Genomic DNA, 13,523 nt, shown 5'->3' with positions numbered 1-13,523 from the left:
CTCAGATAATTTGATATGTATGTGTATCGACGTAGTTCAAGGTCAGTAATGAATTATGAATAATATACCGCGATTAGTTTAGGTAGGAATATATGCAAGATATTTTCCAATTATATACAGCAAAGATTAAGATGAGATTTAATATTTATTTAGGAATAGAAACAACCAAAATAGATTATTTCAATTTAATCATAATGTAGTGATAAAGGAATAGCTTTAAATATGTGGCTACTCCTATTCTGGAGAGTTAAATGAGATGATTGATGCCTCTCTTACGTTTGTTATGCTAAGCTATGAATGCTAAATATGCAGCGAACACCAGAAGCAGATTGCAAAGACTGGAAACAGAGAGAAACCCCGTAAATCCTGTGTTTCCTCCACAATGTCATGTGGTCCCTTTTTTAAACGCCAGACAACCTATCTAAATAGATCTGTTGCATTTAGAGTACCGAGTGCCGTGCGTGTCTGTTTGATCCGAGTGTTTTCGTCCGTTGGTAAGTGACAGTTATAGACTCGCGGATCTTGCATCACTGGAAACGGTCTGTGAATGCTTCTTCAGCTTATGTAAGGCGTTCTCTTTATTTGCCCCGGCTCAGATACACTGGGCACTCTCCGTTGATAGAAAAAACCAACATAATGGCACCCTGTCACCGGGACAACGGAGCAGTGTTGCCAACGAAGACACACATTCTTTTATTTTTGTATTTGTTTTCTTGTTTAATCGTAGGAGAGCACCTAAATGACTGGCTCTCTCCATTGTCAGGAAGTTCTAGATTGCCGTCCTGTGTTGTTTTGATGCGTGCGGTGTTGTTGCTCAGTGCCGTGGGAGCACGCAGGGTTATTAGAGCACTGCAGAGGGGAAATACAGGTGTCTCTCCCCTGGTAAGATTTACAAGCTGGGGTGGAGCGAGTTATTGCTTCTTTTAATATTTATTTTCTCTCGCAGCGGCGCAATTGAGCTGTCGGGGGGGGGGTGCTTTTTTATTGTATTCATACAGAAACAAAGACTGCTAAAGATCCGACGCCGTGCACCGACCGAAGCTCACTCGAGATGCAGCCGGGGCCAATTATGGCCGAGGCGGTGTGAAACCCCTGCTCTCCGTTCCCACAGCGTTGTCATTAAATAAACCAAGCATGCACAGTAACTGGTGATCTCACCCGCAGCAAATCAATATGTAGTATTGTAAAGTCTGCATTTAGAAGGAAAGGGGGGGGAAGCGATGAAGGGCGAGATCAAATGAAACTGTGGCACAGATTAGCCCATGAGACCTTGCGGAAAAGAAAAAAAGAGGGAGCTGCCGGTGTGGTGAGGGGGGGGAGGCGGATACTGGAGATGGCCCTCGGTATGGCCCGGTGGCCTTGAAGGGGAATTCAATACGGCCATTGACAAAAGAAGGGCCTCCATTGTTGAGTAACCCGCCTCCTTTGGGAAGCTGTTCCATTTCCTTATTAATTGTGGTCTCATTAAAATAAAAGGAAGTAGAGAGGGGGGAGATGGATAGCGCGAGAGTAATAGAAGCTCTTGAGCGTGGCCTCCTCGTTTGGACGGACGCCAGGGTCGGGCACTCTGCAGTTCCACTTCTATCCCGGGGACGGAAAAATGCACTGTAGTCTATGTACTCTGTGCACTGCATGTACAGTACACACACACACACACACATTCCCTCCCTGCCTCCCTCCCTCCCTTTATCTTCCGTCTCTCCAGCCCTCCCACACGCGAGAACACAAATCTTCCTTACGGCCCCCCCCACCACCACCACCACATCCTCTGCAGATGTGCAGCATCAAGGCTCTTGGGGTCACCGCTTGGCCACCGCAGCTGTCAGCCGAGGGAGGAGCCGTCAGTTAAGGCCACGGATCACTGCTATCCTGACCAAATACACTCCCCCCCCGAAGTAGCCTGTGACCCTCCACTTAAAGGGATCATTCTGGTTTATTGCAACCTGGGTCATATTTGTGTTGTTTAACCAGTTTACAATAACGTTTTATCAGCGTACGAAGCAGCTGAGATCCCGGAGCACGGAAGCAGGACCATCAGATGGCTTTTAAACAACGTCTTTATTGAAAGTGCTTTATTTCAGGCATAAAACGGGAAGTGAGTGCATCCAAAATGTTGGTAATAATTCCTAATTGCACAAGAAAACTCTTGAGTGGAGGATCGACGTCAAACCAGGAAGGCGGCTCAATAAACCGTGATGGATGTTTACAGCAGGCACTCGAACAATTTTACTGTTTGTCATTGTTTTTTCATTCGGATAAGTTTGGCTTCGCTGGCTGTTTGTTTAAACTCTGAACGAGCCCCCGACATCTCGGTCCAACGGACTTATTCTTTTAAAGCGTGGCCATATTTTCTGATATATCAGCACTGAACTTTATAGTAGAAACTATAACTATGAATAGAAATGATGGGCAGAACCAGGAAACTAAGCTGCAAGAATACATCATCTTTAAGGTGCGGCGCGATGCTAAAACAAGTGTGTTACCGTTACTGCAACTGAGAAAAACATGATCTGTGGTCTAATCGATACGGGCATGAATTGTTAGTTGCAGTCCTACATTACAGTATCGTCAGCAAAACACAGAAACGCACACATTTCAGCGTCCAGACCTCTGCCCTCTCTGTTTATTATATCAAATATTTTGGGTTTGGTGAATGCGGTCTCCGAGCTTTGTCTCCTTCCAGCTTTTTCCTCCTCCAATTGTTCTCTCTATTTTGTTTGGGTATATCGTCTGGCTTTGCAAAAATAGAAATTAAAATACCCCGCGAGCACAGTGTGCAATGTTCCGTCGACATCTCGGAGAGCGTTCCTCCCATAAACACAACAAGCTCACAGGTCGCCTGTGCGAGCGGCTTCTTATGACCCGTAGACACGTTTTATTGTTCGGCAGACTTCAGCGGGCGTAGTAATTATAACGGGAGCAAAAGGGGGATGTCCGGTGACAAAGTCGGTGGAGACACAGGAGTCCGCCGTTCTCTTCCCATCCTTTTATCCATGACTGACGTGTTTATTACTTTAACCCTCTAGTCAATCTGAGGGGAGGTCAACAACTCATATGGTTGTTTAGGTGTGGGGACAAAATCCAGAAGCCATGAATAATTGTGAATGTTCATTACGCTTACTCTTCCTCATGACCACATTCTTTTTAAACTTAATCCTCTGCTGTCTTAATTTTCCGTCCCCCATGTGGATCCGCGGCTTTTTTCCGCGCTTTGTTTACATCTAATTGCTCCCGGTTGTGTGTGCGAGTTTGCTTATGTTCTGCCAAACTGTCTGGGTCGTCCATTGGATTGTTATCCTCCACATTCCCTTCCCTGACGTGGACTATTCTCCACTGAGATGGAGAATACCCCAGTGAAGATGTCTTTTTAAGGGAGGTGGGGGGTTGAGGCCAGGAGTCATAACTTTCACAGACGTCTCCCCCCTCTCTACGCCGGAGACCCGACAAAAGGCCGACTGTGTCGAATGAGAAAAATTGCAGGTGCACATTCCCCAGCGGTGCACTCCCTCTCGCCTCCCTCGCTCTGCACACATTAACACACACACACACACACACACACACACACACACACACATGCACCGGGCCTCTGTGATCACGGCCCCACGTGTGGTGGCGGGAGGAGGAGGAGGAAGAGGGGGTGGGGTGGGGTTGGGGGGGGGATTAGAAGGAGATCCTTTTTCAGGGTGATAATACACTTCTTTCTCTGCAACGGGCCGGACTGAGGAGAGGGCTGAAACCGGAGAGGCAGAGTGAGCGATGTCATTCCACAGCAGGCAGCGGCAGCATCCAGCGACGCGACATGCCATTTGTTATAGGCGCACTGCAGATGTTTCTCAGCTGCATCACAGCCCCACACATACAATGGTGGCTATTTTGTGCCGGGGTCATGGTGGGGACCACGACTGGGAGGTCTGGATTTGACCCGTAGCGCTAAATCACAATACAAACACATTCTGCAGCTTTCAAGATCTAATTCTGCTTCATTGCAACATCTGAACCCTAACTGAAAAGCAGTAGTTCTCCCATAAATCTCCATTCAAATGACGTAATGCATCCCCTTGTGACATATTGCCCCAAATAATTATATCCCCCCTTCTACATGGTTGTTGTGTGCATGAAACATAAGTGTAACATTATTTATTCATGTATAGAAATTGGTCATGTGTTAAAAATGTCCGGCCTCGGGGGACACACTCAAAAGGATTTGAGGCCTACATCATGTACAGAGAGTCACGTACGCACAGTTGGCGTTTCTGAGATTAAATGGAATAAGTCTCAAGGTAAAGGTGCAGAGACTCGCGAGTCTCGATCGATTGATGTCCTGATGACTCTGGCAGGTTGTGGGACCAGTTTAGATTTTAAACACGTTTTAAGGGGAAACCTGCAACTTTTTCGAAGCTTCCCCTGTTTTCCAGTCACAGCTTTGCCGAATGAATAATCAGTTATGGAGGCACAAACCTGTCTCGGTGTGTTGCTGTATCGCGCCACAGCTCCACGCCTGCTACGTGTGAACGCACGTGTGGCACGTTTCGCTGAAAACTCTCATGCTCCCTAACGCTCGTTGTCGGGTTCTTTCCAATACGCCGCGTGTTCCGAGTTGCGACCAGTTGATTTGTGGCGCTGGCGCCGCGTACATGTTGCTTCATCCATATTCCCCCCGCTCATTATCTCCACACAATAACTCCATATCTGATACCTGTCGCTTTGAATGCAGAAGAAAAAGATGATCAAAGCAGATGAGCGTCGCCGCGTGTCCCAGATCTAGCGTAGCCACCCAGGCTAATTTCTGCAGCACTGCCTTGATTGCACGCATATGGAATGAGATTACTTTTCACTCTGTGGGTGGTTTGGGAATCACTTTTTTTCAAAACATTTATCTCACTGGTTTTTGTCTCCATATTTGTTTTCATCTCACTTTTCTCCCTTTGTCTTGTTTTCACAAATCCACCTTTACCGCAACTCGCAGATTTCCTTTTCCCGGCGCAGTTACTCCGCTGACAAATACTTTTCTTCTCATATGGTATGAAACCACCAAACTGGCATATGATGTGGCGTATAGTAAATCAGAGGACAGCCTGGGACGCCGAGGGGGGGGGGATTGACAAAAGATTGATTAGGTGCTACACCCTGCGAGTGATGCTGCAGCTCGGGAAGGGGGAGGAAGCGAGACGGAACGAGCGAGGGGGGTCTGATTTAAAAATTACTGTTGCCTTCAACAGTGTCACATTTTGTACGTGTAGGTGTATGCACCAGATAGAAGTATTCCTCTAGGGAGAAACACCCCCCTTCCAATGCATAATGTATTAAGGTGAGCACATGCAAGCACAAACACACATGTAAGTATGAACAAACCACAGGGGAGTGAACAAAAGAAGCCCGTCGCAGTTAAGCACAGATACGGACGGCCTTTAATCTATTGATGCCACCCGGCACATGATATTGCACCACCCTTTGGGTTCTTACAGTATATAGGGCAAGCACCCCACCCCCGCCTTCACCGCTCCCCCTGCTTCAACCTACTATTATCCATACTGATTCAAACACCTTTGAATTATATCTCTCCGGGGATTCGGTGTGAGCGTGGACAGTGTCTAGATACTCGTTTTTATCAATCCCTGCATGTAGGACTAGCTGCAGTAAAACCCAATTAAGAGCCCAGTGCTACATATGCTCCGACACAAACGATCGGAGAAGTAAGAAGTTTGCGGAAACCCCAGAAATACACAACAGATGAATATGCATGAAATGGTATTTTAATTTTGTCATTTAAATCATTGTTTTTGTTCATTATGTAAGTAAACACGACAGCACGGGGCTTTAATTGGTATTAATTCATGCTTTTTGCCCCTCGGTTATTACACTGCAGCAAAGATTACAGTTGCAGGAGCATGAGGAGGGGGAATTTTTTTTTTTTTTGCGAACACGCTGTGCCACGGAAAACAAACCGTTACAATCTAATCCAACGAGTTGTGCAAGGATACTTTTGATGAAATGGAGTGCAGACAAATTCAAACAAGGACAAAGTGAGCGTTGGCCTTAGTTTCCTTGTTTTCCTCTCAACCCCCTTAAATTCCAAAACAAGGCCAGAGACTTTCATGCGCGGCTTTCATGAAGAACACAAAAAGGGGAAAATTTCATCAACAGCCAATATGCCGCCTCGTGCAAATTGTGTTACTGTCTCTCCTCCCGTTCCGGCTCGTTTCAAGTTGGAAAAATACCAGCCTCTAACTAATTATGGGTTATTGCATGTGCAAGTGATGGAGTGTGGAGTGGAGTGGGATGTTGGGTTAATTTAGCGGTTTTCCACTGATTGAGGTCATTTCGGATAAAGTGGTATTTTTTTTTTTTACTACCATCACAGACACAAACATCACGATGTTCCACGGCGGAAAAAGTTTTTTATTTTTCCGTTTGGTTGTGACAGATGGTGCGAACCTGGTGGCCAGTATAGCCTTGTGCTGGAGTTCACCCCATTCCAGTATTAATACCAGTATAATAAGTAGAACCCCAGGGATCTATTCACACCGCGATATTGCCTGTTTTCTTTATTCATTACAAGAGAATGGATTTTCTAAGTGCCCTTGTTATTGGTTTGTCATTTATCTCACGTGGACAGGATGACGGAGAGCTTCTTCATTTCGCCAAGTTGCGATTGGCGGTGACACACGTGTTCACGTACATGCTGCTTCCTAAAGTTAAGGAGGAGATAAGGGGGACAACTGTGCATTGTTTTTTAATCCTTTAGGTTTTGATATTTGCTTTTTACCATCAGAAAAATGCTGGTTGGTGTTAACCAGGGTCACAGACAAACTGAAAATGAATAGAAGGCATTTCTCAGTGTTTCTCACAGGAGAATATCTAATAGTAAATACACTACACATACTTTACATTTACTCAAGGAGGTCAACTACACTGAACTGCAGTTAGGAGGTCTTTTTGTACTCTCTTTGGTTTGGCTTATTTATATTTAATACCTCTGTTTAATACAGTTGTTAACATTTTCAAGATTGGACGATTTTCTGTACAAAGCACATATCATCGTATAAAAAATACACATTGTGATATATTCAGTCCGTATCCTGGGGACCACTACTTCTCTCTTTCTAGTGAAATAATAAATATACACCTATTTTTCCATAGAGATAACCCTGCTTTGCACTTATGCGTATATGTTTTGAATAAAATGTGCATACATAAGGTGGACTTAGATGCTTTGGTCATTTTTAAGCTATATTATCATTTTAAGAGATGATTCATCAATGGCTGATTGGTGGAAAGAGGTGTTTAAGAAGAGTACCTTTGGAAAAACGTGTCCATAAAATATAAACTTGACAGTATCACACCATCAACAGCAGCACAAACCTGCTCTCACTAAATCCGCCACCTGCAGGATGTTTTTTTAGAAAGAATTCATGTTTGTTATTCATATCGATTGACCGGCTACGTCCACATTAGTGTTGCTCTCGTCTAAACACCGAGCCACCTCTGTTTCCTGAGCGGCTCGGGATCAGTGGAGGTTGCACTTTGTCTCAGTTCACCGTGCTAAACTTAGCCCGGCTGCTGCCTCCAGTGAGCTGTTGGGCAATTCCATTTGATGCTGTGGTGGTAAAAGAAGAGTGAGAGCGGGGAAAAAAAAGACCTCGCTCCCCCTCACACGAGACGAAAAAATCAGCCTGTTGTTTCTTTTCTTTGACCTCAATTACTATCAGGGCACGTGTTACTATGGGGGCATGTTGAGTCATGCCTGTGCTGGGAGTCCTGTGTCTGTGTGTGTCTGTGTGTGTCAGTGTGTATCTCCGATGTGTTTGTGTGACAGAGATTGTGTTCATTTAAGCCTAGGAGGCAGCGTACAGTAGGTGGGGGCCAAGGTGCATTAGTCGTGGCTGAGATGTTCCCTTCAGTGATGCCGGCACATGTGGGTGGGTCACAGGAAGGAGGGAGAGCGAGCGGTAGGGAGGGAATGAGGAGGCAGGAGGCAGTGAAAGGAGAGGAAACAGCAAAACGATGTCAGACATGACGGGAGCCGAACAAAGCCCGGCTCACTGTCTGGAGCCACCGCCCGCGACAGCTGCCAGCGCCACACACTCACCTCCGGCCCGGGCCGTCTGACAAAATGCCACTTCGCTGATAGGAAGCAGGACACGTCGCTCTGCTCTGTTTACACTCAGGGAGGAAAGAAAACTGGAAAATGGCTAGAATTGGCTCAGAGCTGTGTTTTTTTCTTCTTCTTCTTTTTAAATACAAATTTCCAATTACATCTGATGAATTTTAAGACCAATCTGAATATAAATGCAAAACTGCAGGGGAACGGCAGATTTCTCCTGAGCCAGAGAGGATTTGACCGGAGAAACGGATTTGTTGTAATTTGCACAGCGAAGTGGTTTTGAACATAAGACTCGCTTCCTATTCCCCTTTTTTTTTCCATTTCTCCTCTCGCCACAGCTATATGCACTTAATGAATTGAAGTAGTGATTAATTAAATGGAAGTGCCCGCTGGACGGAGAGATTTCTTCACCTCTGTGTTCTGAGCATGTGAATCAAGGCTTTATGGAGGGATGTATTTGTTTCGGGTAGTGCGTGTGCACAAACATGAGGTGACTGTCTCCTGGAGCCGCGTCACACAGGGAAGTTGCTGTGCGCTGCAGATTTCTCCCCATCCAGCGACCAATTTATTAACTTTCACAGTTATTAACTTTTATTGTGTCAATACATCATTACGGGGGGGGGAGGAGAAGCGCAGCGCCGCTCCGCCACGCCTGCTATCTTGTCAGTTTCATATACGATTGATGTCTAATGTTGGTTCCTCATAGAAAAACGTCAAATATATTCACCGTTTGAGGATGATTGAAGAAGTTGCAGCAGGTTATTACAGTTGCACAGTCTCTCTTTCTCCCTCTGTAGCGATTTTGTTAACACCGAAGTGCTAATTTCCCCACTGGCATCACGGCCAGTTTGATTGACAGCTTGAAAGTCGCATTTGCATGTTGCTGCCCTGCAAAAAAATAAAAACCCACAAAAAAAACCAACATCAGTCTTTTCCCTCTGCTGGAATTTGCAAGCGCGTGGTGTGTTGCCAATTAATGTGTTCAAATGTGTGTCAGCGGACGGCGAGTGGAAGCAAAACAAATGGCTCGTTCATTGGCCTGCGTTGGAATGGATATCTGGATCCTGTCACAATGAGTAATGCTAATTGTGCTTAGCAGCATCGTCGGTCAACGTGTCATAAGCCATCAAGTCGATTCTGAGGAGTTTGTCACGCTCGCTCCCGCGGTGGGCTCATGAATTCATCATTACCGATGTGCCATCCGTCATCCGCTCGCACATTTCAATAAAACTGCTTATTCACGCTCGTTTTTTTTTTTTTAAAAGCCCCCGATACTTTCTCAGAAGTTGCTCCGACCGGCGTGGAGCAACTTCTGCCGCCACTCTCGCGCGGCACAAACGTCGTTTCTCATCGATGCCGTTGTCTTAAACGCTCGATCTGCAGAGTTCTCTGACAGTTCAGTTCCTGGATCATTTCGCACTCCTTGTGAAAAGCCCCTGAGAATTTGCTCGCCTTAGGCCATATGTAAACGTAATTTACTTGGGAGAACAATTTGCCTGAACTGTTTCTCACTCCAAGATAAATAATCCCTTATGCATTATTGAAGATGCTGTACTATTTTTTTTTTTCCTCTTTTCCGAGCTCAGAAGATTTCTCCTCCTTGTCGCAAATTGACTTTTTTTTCCTTCGCCAGAAAATGTCATTTGTTGCGAACTAGGAAGTGGGTGTGACAGGCTCCCATTGGTCTAATCAAATAACGTTATCCGGACTCGTGTGCTAATTAATCACTAGCTGTGGGGGCCGGGCCCATCCGGCGGAAAGTCGGTCGGCAAAAAAAAAGACATTTGATCTGTTGAATCAGCTCCCTTTGCCTTCCCCTCCCCTCTCATCCATTTATCTTACATTGATTCAGTGGAGTTCATTTGAATTTCAACCCCTCACACACACACACACACACACACACACACACACACACACACACACACACACACACACACACTCGCACACAAAGTTTTAAACTCTGCATCATCTGCTACAAAATTGGAGCCTTTCATTTTAAGGGGATAAAAAATGGGATCTTCACAAATTAACAGACCCTTTACCAGGAACATATTTGGTGCTTTGCCAGACTATAAATGCAGAAAGGACCATTATTTGTTGGGGAGTTATCCACTCGGCACTTCACTTAAAGTCTGAAAACGATCTAAAACCCTGTTTCTCTTTTTGTCGGGAGCCCGTCACGTGTCCGCGACATCTGTTCATCCGAGTGACGGCGGCTCGTTGCGATGGAGTGCGGTGGTTGAACTCGCTCTCGCTCACTTTTTCTTGGGTGTCGAAATGAAAAAAAAAAAAAGGTCCCCCCCCGCAGGCCCCTGTTTTGTTACTAATGATGACTTTTAAATGTCATTGTTACTCCGCTCGGTCTACACTCCGGTGCCCGCTGGCTCCGATGAAGGTAATGGGTCTGAGCTCTGTGTCAGTGGCCCAGGAATAAGCTCGGGCTTTTAAACTGCAACAAAAATGTGTAAGCATCACAATTAACAAACCCACAATCAAAACTCGGAACCATTTCCCCGTCAGAGTGGTTTTTAAAAAGCTCTGCGGGGGAGCGACATTTTCCGAATGGCCATTTTTCTCCCTGACCTTTCTCTTTGCCCTTTTTGGTGAGTAATTGCGTTTTTTTCTGGGAAATATTCATTTGTGAATTATGTCATTCGCCGGCATCCTGTTGGTGCGAAAGTGATGGAAGTATCCAGCGTGACCCTCACGGCTTTCTTTCTACAAACTACTACTCCCCCTTAGATTCAGCAGTGCACTTGTCAGAAGAATTATCCAGGGAGAATCTGCAGTGGAGAGATACACACTGCATATAAATGCTCCTCCAAAGAAGTAGCTGCAGAGGGAGGAAGAGCGATGAAGTGAGCAGAACACGGGAACTTGGATAAGACAATGGAGTTTCAATAAGAGCTTTTTTTTCGATTTTCGATAGCTCCGTTCCGCGACGTGTTCAGGTTAGACGGCGGCGGTACGTGCGAAAGTGGGACAGGACGCTGTCTCTGGCGCCCCGAGGAATATGAGCCCTATCAATCACCGCCCCCCGGGCACAAATGTAATTACACTACGGTTGTTGACTAGCCGGGTAATCCGAGACATCACTGGCATGCGTTGACTCACTTACATTAGGGGATTGCTGGTGCCCATGCTGATGGGGTTGTGCTCGCCCTTTCCTTTGAGGACACTGGCATGAATCAAGCCCTTGTCACTGCAGGGTCGCAAAACTTAAAGGACTTATTCTAACCTTTTTAACAAATCATACACATCTCGTTAATCAATTTCCCTAATGGACGGTTGTATACGATTCTTAATTTGATAGCACTTTTTGTGTTTTTTTTTTTTCTCCTGCTCCCAAAAGAAGGAGAAAACCCACAAAAAAAATCGATAAACAAAAAGGCAGGATTGTCCTTTTTCAAGTGTGGTTTATTGAAGTGCACCTGGCGTAGTCGACTCATGTTCTCCCTTTTTCCTTCGCCGTCGTCAGCCTCGCAGAAGTTTGGCGCGATCCAGACCAGCACCTTTTCAGGCGGGGGGGCGGAATAAATCTCCCCATTAAGAGGAGGATAATTGATGGCTTTCATCACCAAATGGAATACAATTATTTCCGATCGGTGCCCGTTTCAATGGCACGCTTTGCTGTGTCGAAGGCTTGAATGATTTATGAGACAAAATCAAATGACACGATGATGAGCGGCTGCTTTTGTTGTTTCACCTCAGCGTGTGGCATTGTGTTTTCTGCTATGGAGATTTTTTTTTTCATTTTAGGCATATTTTAATTGCTACGGAAAATAGCAGATTGTAGATAAAGAATTTAGTCTAATGACCACCTGTCCCTGTACCTGGGCCTATATCATGAACTCTAATACTAAATTCCTGTTTTCCTTTTATGTGAGGATATCATTTAAAAAGCTGTCTAAGACTTTGAAACAATTACTTGGTTATATTAAAGTTTAAAATACCTAAAAACAGTGTCCCAACCCACTGCCACGTCAACCTAGAACTTACTTAAACTGGTAATCAGACATGGAGTAATTTAAACCTGCATTAACTGGTTTATTTTTGGCTTTGCCTTTTATTTTTCACTCTGCTTTTTAAGATGCTTATAACACAATGCTCTTAAACTGGTTTTTATCTTTATTTGTATTATTTAATTATTAATATTGAATGTGGACAGATGTGTGTGTGTGTGTGTGTGAAGGAATGTGTGTGTGTGTGTATCATTCTTTTAGGGGCTGCCCTTCGAATTTCATTGTGCTATTTTTTACAATGACAATAAATCTTTGCAATTCCAAGAAGCCAAAGTAGGAAACTGTGGCTTTTGGGATTTTGAATTTAGCTCAGACGTTTATTTAAAAAACAACTTTCCTTGTTGATCCCTGGATAACTGTGACGATTACTCATCATATTGATCTCAGGTGATGTGGCCTGGCCTTATTTTCACATGTGGAAACAGTCTCTCTCTCTCGCCGCCTCTCGCTCCGTCCTCTGTGATGAACGTCCGCGCCGCACGTCATCTCGCGGTGGCTCTGGCAGCGCGCTCGTCTGAAAGGATGTTTCTAAAACAAATCTATAACTGCCACAGTCCTCCTACTGTCACCCAGGCCAGTGTTTACGAATCTCGCTTATTTTTTTTATTCTCGCTGTAAACACACAACACCCCCGGTCTGCTGTGTGCTGTGCACGTGCCTGCTTGGTGCACGAGTCCAGGCCTCTGCAGACGTGTGTGGGCGCGCGTGTGCCTGTGCGAAGGAGAGGGGGGAACAGCAACCTCCAGGCCGCCGCCGCTCGCCCTCGCTCGCCCTCCCGGCCATTTTGGCTTCGCAATAAACAGTCGACTTTTGCCAAACAGACTCTCAGCTCTGGCTGGAGGCAGCGAGCACCTCCTGTTCGCATGTAGCTTCACTTAAGTGCACCATGTCACCTTAGAATACAGTGAACGGAGCAGCTTGTGTGATTTATAGATTCTAGTTGTGTGTGTGTGTGTGTGTGTGTGTGTGTGGGGGAGTTTAACAATTTACATGAGACACCGTCTGCTGTGGTTTCTTTGTCTCCGTGTTTCTGTCTGTCTCTAATTTCTCAGCCGAACGCACCTGTAATGAACGTTTATTTTCCTCCTGCGTTCAAATGCAAACAGCGCGTCTATTTCCTTACGTTTGATTTGTGTCAGTCTCCCTCTCTCCACCTCTCCCGGCCTCTCGAGGGCCCTTTGTTATATCGCTCATCCTCCCACTCCGCGCAGGCAGCATCCTGTCCGCCCACACTCTCAGACCAGGGTGGACAACCTCTTCTCATATGTCTCGGAGTCAGACCTTTTGATTGCAGGGGCCGCCCATCTGTTCTCCTATTTCCCTGCAGGAATATACAGATTCTTTTTTTTTGTTGCTATTTATTCAACACTGACTGCAACTCCTGCATAAAGTTGTTT

At 45.5% G+C, this 13,523-nt stretch overlaps 1 protein-coding gene across 8 annotated transcripts in view; it reads left to right on the top strand.

Annotated features, from left to right (window-relative positions):
• Window positions 1-13,523, top strand: part of LOC118102439 (adhesion G protein-coupled receptor L3) — a 202,458-nt gene that overhangs the window by 61,149 nt on the left and 127,786 nt on the right. The gene's annotated exons all lie outside the window — the stretch shown is intronic.

The sequence above is a fragment of the Hippoglossus stenolepis genome, chromosome 23 (genome assembly GCF_022539355.2).
Source record: "Hippoglossus stenolepis isolate QCI-W04-F060 chromosome 23, HSTE1.2, whole genome shotgun sequence".
Classification (NCBI taxonomy): domain Eukaryota; kingdom Metazoa; phylum Chordata; class Actinopteri; order Pleuronectiformes; family Pleuronectidae; genus Hippoglossus; species Hippoglossus stenolepis.
Note: the sequence above shows the minus strand (reverse complement) of the source record. Positions and strands in the feature narration are given on the sequence as shown.